At 40.5% G+C, this 6,685-nt stretch overlaps 1 pseudogene; it reads right to left on the reverse strand.

Annotated features, from left to right (window-relative positions):
- Positions 1 to 3,181: 3,181 nt before the first annotated feature.
- Positions 3,182 to 5,014, reverse strand: LOC146367557 (zinc finger MYM-type protein 1-like; annotated as a pseudogene).
- Positions 5,015 to 6,685: the final 1,671 nt, after the last annotated feature.

The following is a 6,685-nucleotide window of genomic DNA, read 5'->3' on the forward strand; positions in this document are numbered from 1 at the left end:
ACAGTTTGGGGGCAATAACTGAAAATCGATCGCCCCTGGTTTTCAGCTGGTCTATGGACCTCAGCAACCTTAAAGGAACATATGGAGTCAGCAGCTCAGATATTTATGGTGGAGCTGATTCATTAACTGTTTTAGAAACACACAGTAAAATCTTGAAATGGATCCTGAAACAAGCATGGGGACCAGAGGAGGAAGGCCAGGATGGAGGAACTGTGCTGGCGTTTGCGAGTATCATGTAAAAGATGAGCCTTAGCTTTTTGGTCTAAGTGCAGGCAAGCAAGGAAAGCTTTGGTAAGGCCGAAATAGAGAGTGTTACAGTAGTCCTCACATGTTGTGATAAAAGCATGAAACAGACGTTCAAAAAATTTAAAGTTAAGACTTGATCCTGGATGAAAGCATCAAATTACAAAAACTAGCTTTAATTACAGAATTTATCTGCTTATCTAGTATTAAAAAATCACAGTGTTGCTCTTTCTTGTTTGTTTTCTCTTCTGTTTTTTTTCTCCATACAGGTGATCCAGGTGTTTTGTTTGTTTTTCTTTCTTTCTTCCCCCCTTTCTCACCGTCTCTTCTCCCCTTTGGTTTTCTTTCTCTCCCTCTCTTTCTTTCATTCTTTCTCCCTGTCCTATCCCCCAGTCATGTCTGTCCCGTTTGTAGCAACCGAAAATAAAATAAATTCATAATTATAATAAAGGTCAATCAAATGGACCAATATGGCAAGGCCATGATGATCCACTTGGTAAAATAAATCCGCTTGGCATCTTTCTTGGCCTTAAGACAACAATTCTGATGGCTAAAGATCCAAACGGGACAAAAAAAAAAAAAAAAAAAATCACAGTACGGTTTGACACCAAGGATAATCACTGTGGGTTGAACATTATGCTGCAGCAGGCCATGGACCAATAGAGGAGCAGCACAGACACCAAAGGTCTGAACACAATGACCTTACTTTCATTGGCATTTAAAAGATTTAATGCCATCCATGCTTTATTTTCTTCTGACATTGTGGTAGTGGTTTACAGGGAGCAAACATCAAAGAGAGAAAGCACAAACCAACAAGTTATTGTGTAAATAACAGGAAATGAATGAAAGAGAGACACAAACAGCACACAGCAACAAATGGAAACCTGTGAAAAGAACTAGAGAAAATACAACAAAGGTTCACTCTTGTCTGAGAGACCTACATCTGTGTCCTACCTGCCCACCCTTGACAAAACCTTAAAGACATAAAATTAGTTGTTTAATGGTTTGTATGTGTGCCACCTCTCTTATATGCTGAAGGTAAGGATTCATCCCGCATTATAGGTCCTCTGCTCTCAACATGCATTTAAGGAAATACACCATCCTTAAGCATTTTGTACCCAGATTGAAGGATGGAGAACAGTGGAGTGTTTAAAATTTCTATTTGTTAAATAAAATACCATTCAGCTCTTAATGGACAGTGAATAAAATAAGTATTGAACACATCATCAAAAGTATTTCTAAAGGTGCTTTTGACATGAAATTCTCAGCAGATGTCAGTAACAACCCATCCAATGCAAAGAAATCAATTTATAAATTAAGTTTATTGACCTTTAAAGTTTTAGCAAAGGTCTTAATAAACAGCTAGTTTTGGCTTTAAACCCACAGTAGTTGTTGTGACCTCTTGAATAAACCAACTTTATTGTATTTTACCTTTGATACACAAGGTTTACATTGTTGCTTAATCATACAGAAATGTAACTAAAACAAATGAAGCTTAAGTGAACAGAGGTTAACATAGTACTAGTATGTTATACTTTCTTCACAGCGCTGAGTCAAATTATAGGTGCTCTGCAAAAATGAAAAATGCAATCTCAAGTGTGAAAGTAAATTTTTAGTTCTCTGATCAACTTACATGTTGATTTCAAAGACTAAGCTCACCTTACAAGGTAGACTCACAGACTCTGTTCAATGCTGCTGTAGGGAGGTAGGGTATAGGTGAAATTTACCTACAGCTACTTGTGCAACTGATGCCAAATGAGAAGGATGCCACATTTAAAAGTTTTGCAATTTTATTTGTTGTTTTAAAAGCTACTGAGTGACATTGTGCTAAAATGAGCTCTTACTTACACAGAGGTTAACAGCAAGTGTTCATAGGTTTGAAAAATCAGGTTTTTCAATCCTTTGATCATCATTCATGTTAAGACATGCAGTTCACGCTTTCAGTTATAACAGAACAGCAGAAAAGCAAGGAAATATAAAGTGCTGTGGAGAGAACAGGTTCAGATTTTTAATGACCTCTAATGAAAAGGAGAAATTTCAATTCAATGGTACTTTTATATATACTGTTAATTCAATTCAATTTTATTTATATAGCGCCAAATCACAACAAAAGTCGCTTCAAGGCGCTTCATAGATACAGAGAAAAACCCAACAATCATATGACCCCCTATGAGCAAGCACTTTGGCGACAGTGGGAAGGAAAAACTCCCTTTTAACAGGAAGAAACCTCCGGCAGAACCAGGCTCATGGAGGGGCGGGGCCATCTGCTGCGACCGGTTGGGGTGAGAGAAGGAAAACAGGATAAAGACATGCTGTGGAAGAGAGACAGAGGTTAATAACAGATATGATTCGATGCAGAGAGGTCTATTAACACATAATGAGTGAGAAAGGTGACTGGAAAGGAAAAACTCAATGCATCATGGGAATCCCCGGAAGCCTAAGTCTATTGCAGCATAACTAAGGGAGGATTCAGGGTCACCTGGTCCAGCCCTAACTATATGCTTTAGCAAAAAGGAAAGTTTTAAGCCTAATCTTAAAAGTAGACATAGTGTCTGTCTCCCGAATCCAAACTGGAAGCTGGTTCCACAGAAGAGGAGCCTGAAAATTGAAGGCTCTCCCTCCCATTCTACTTTTAAATCAGGGGCGTCACTAGGTTTTAAGGACAGGGGGGGCTTAGCCCCAAGAGATGCACACGATATGAATGAATGTAGTGAATGAGCACAAAATTTCACAAACAGAAAACAAAGACTGAGAAATTGTTTTCCTACTTCTTTGGACAGATTAAACATCCTAGGCCACCAATAGATCTATTGTTTTATTTCAGTCTGTTTTATAATACAGTACAACAAGAAAACAGAGGAAATGTGTTTGCTGCATCAATAACAAGACAAAAAATGAAAATAAAAAAGTACATAATTTTTATGGCTGCAATCACCAGTTACTTGGTGGGTGGAAGCATCAAAGAATGACGTCTGTTTTTAAGAGTGGCAAATCGGTCAATCACTCTGTTGTGACTCAGATGCTGAAGCGTGTCTTTTTCAATAGACATGACTGCAAGACTGTGAAGTCTTTTCTGACCCATTGTTTGACACAGCCAGGAGTGCAGCCGACGCAGTGCACTAAAGGACCTTTCGCACGAGCAGCTGCTGACAGGCACTGTTAGGGCAACTTGGATGGTTGCCTTCATAGAGGGAAACATGTCTGAATCAAGGAGGTTGTGCATAGACAACATATCTTTGGGTGGACATCCAGCCTCTGTTTTCTGGGTAAGAAAGTTTCTGGGCACCAGAACCTCCTCTTTTTTCAGGTCAAGTCTGTAGTGCTTTGCAAGTTCATTCAAGTGTGGTTCACTCAAGAAGTTCTCAGATTTAGGACTGCATGCCTGAATGCCTTTTAGCCCTGCATCTACACTGCAAAATCTTTGATCAAGCTCGCCAACCATCCGATCCACACAAGGGAAAAGTAACTCTCTTTTCAATGTGTCTGAGTTGTTCAATTCAGTGCATGAACCCACAGTTGCCTCCAGGACAAAATCCTCCATTTTCCTCTGTTTGTGCCTTGTCTTGGCACCTGGTTCAGGGATACTGTGGGTGTTACACAGGGCCTTGGTTTTCTCATACAACTCTGTAGCAAATGCATCTGAGTGTTTGCCCTTAAGTGTGTCACACACAGCTTGTTTGCAGATAAAAGCTTCTGCCAGGTCTAAAGTCTCTTTCTGCAGGAATTTGTGGAGTCCTTCGGTTACAGACAGAATCGACTGAAACATCAGTAGTGCATAGACTGCTGAGAACTTGTAGAGCTTTGCTCTGAGACCAACAGCTATGGGAGATCCAATTGCAGATAGGCACTCCAAAATGGCAGGCAATGTCTCAAGAACTGCACTGATTGATCGCAACTGACATGCTCAGCGAGTGTATGAAAGTTGCACAAGCTCAGTTTTTGTCAATCCAAGCTTTGCCTGAGTCTCCATGAACTTATGATGACTGACTAGGGAGGTGCTGAAGAAAGAATACACACACTCCAACAAGCTGAAAAGCTCCACAGCCTCTGAGACAGCCTTGCAAGTATTGCACAAAACCAGGTTGAGTTGATGAGCATAACAATGCACATAGATAGCCTCAGGATGGAGCCTTCTAAAATGTGCTTGTACACCTCCAGTGGAGCCACTCATAACGGCTGCACCATCATATGTTTGTGCTACACACTTAAGCTCTGCAAGACCATTGTTTTGGATCTGCTGCTGAATCTCATTTGCAATGGACTGGGCATCAAATGATTTTATCTCTGCAAGTGCAAGGAAACGCTCCTTCACTGCCCCCTCTGACACGTACCTGACACAAACAGCTAACTGCTCTGCCTTTTCATCCCTTGCCTCATCTGCCATGATGGAATAGACTTTAGACTTTGTCATTTCAGATACAATGACACTAGTAACTTCCTGGGCACAACAGTCAATCATGTCATTCTGGGATGTTGGCGAGATATACTGTGCATTTGATGGGGGATTATGTTTTTGAAGAAAAGGATCAAACTCCTTTAAAAGCTCTATGCACGCAAGAAAATTCCCTCTGTTTGGGCTGTCTTCACCTTCATCATGGCCACGAAAAGGGAGTCCCGAAAAGGTGACTGCAACAATTCGTCTGAGATACTCTCTTCTTTCGACTATCTCACTCACATTTGCAGTTGCTATCATCTGTGCAACGTTTCCCTGTTTGCTAGTTCCCTGGTAGCGTTTCCATGTAACAACACTGTCCTTATGTGTTTGTGCCATCTCATGCTTGCCAAAGATGACTAAAGCTTTCTTCCAGTTCTTGCAACCGCTACTGACCAAACTATCATGTTTGATGTTTTTGCCAAACACTCTACATGGGAAGCAGAAAGCTGCATTCTGGTTGACTGAATATTCTAACCAGTTGTGCTTTTCAAACCAGCTGTGGTTAAATGCTCGCTTCTGTGTACCAAAAGTATCATGTGGATAGCTTTTCAGCTTTACCTGTCTGGGCCCTGTGTCTTTGTCACCTAAATCAAACCCTGTAGTAGAATGAGTTGCTGCATCTGCTTCATCATTTTCCCTCTCTTGGCCTGTTTGCTCTCCTCTCTCTGTAATAACTTGATCTTCCTCTGCCTCTCGATCCATTTGCTGCAGCTCCTCTGTCTCTCCTTGCTCTCTCTGACTTGAACTTGCCTGTTGATCTTTTTCTCCCTCAGCCTCTCCTTCTGCCTCACCCTTCAAGATACATTAAAACATACTGAATTGTAATGTAAATTGCTAATATCATGACTTCTGCTCACACGCCACAGTAATTTGTGGCTCCCAAATATTTTGAAGTTACAAACATTACATTTTGAGCACGCATGTGACTAAAATGGTTGCAATTTAAAGCCCGGAAAAATATTACTAAATGACTTGAATTGAAGTAATATTAAAATAGAACCCTCAAAAATATGTGAGTCAGGCTAATTTGACTTATATATATATATATGTATATATATATATATATATATATATATATATATATATATATATATATATATATATCTTTGCTCTCTCCACTTTCTAACCTTGACTCTCCTAAATAAAAGCTCAAGTTAAACAGGTCTTATATGTTGTACCGTGACTGAAATGTTTCATATTTCATATCCATATTGAGTTCCATAAAATTCTAATCAGACTGTCTGCATCACAAATGACTCCATCCTGTGAAATCTTTGACTCACCTCTCCAGTAGAGGTCTCTCCCCTCTCACTCTCTGTGCTCCTCTGCCCTGACTCCTACAGGTTAATGGGGATGGAGGAGTGATTATTATTATTTCCACTGATGATAACCATACCTAAATGAGCTCAGCTCAATATTTCAGAGCTAAAACGAGTGACAGAAATTAACATTATGCTAACAATTTAACTTAGTGCGCTAGCCAGGTTTTTATTTATCAAAATGGGGAGCACCTGGTTCATTAATTACATGGGACTCTCTGCTGTTAGCTGGAGCTAACTAATTGTTACTACCAGCCAGTGATGAAGACTTACTTTCTTGAAAAACTTGCGTATATCCATGATTTCTTGCTGTTTGCCGCATGTACGCTAGTGCAGCGGTCCCCAACCTTTTTTGCGCCACGGACCGGTTTATGCCCGACAATATTTTCATGGACCGGCCTTTAAGGTGTCGCGGATAAATACAACAAAATAAAACTAGTACCGGTACCGAAAAAAAGAAAATTTATTCATAACACACGTGAAAAGACCAAGGAAAACCGAGTAAACGATAAAAACGATAACAAAATAACGCTGAAAACCGATAAAAACCCTGAAAACTATACATTTCACACCTGAGCCTCAACTCTCGCGGCCCGGTACCAAACGACTCACGGACCGGTACTGGTCCGAGGCCCGGGGGTTGGGGACCGCTGCGCTAGTGTGTCCGCAGGTGTAGACGAGCGGAGTG

The sequence above is a fragment of the Perissodus microlepis genome, chromosome 18 (assembly GCF_051167445.1).
Source record: "Perissodus microlepis isolate ML-2025 ecotype Zambia chromosome 18, ASM5116744v1, whole genome shotgun sequence".
Lineage (NCBI taxonomy): Eukaryota > Metazoa > Chordata > Actinopteri > Cichliformes > Cichlidae > Perissodus > Perissodus microlepis.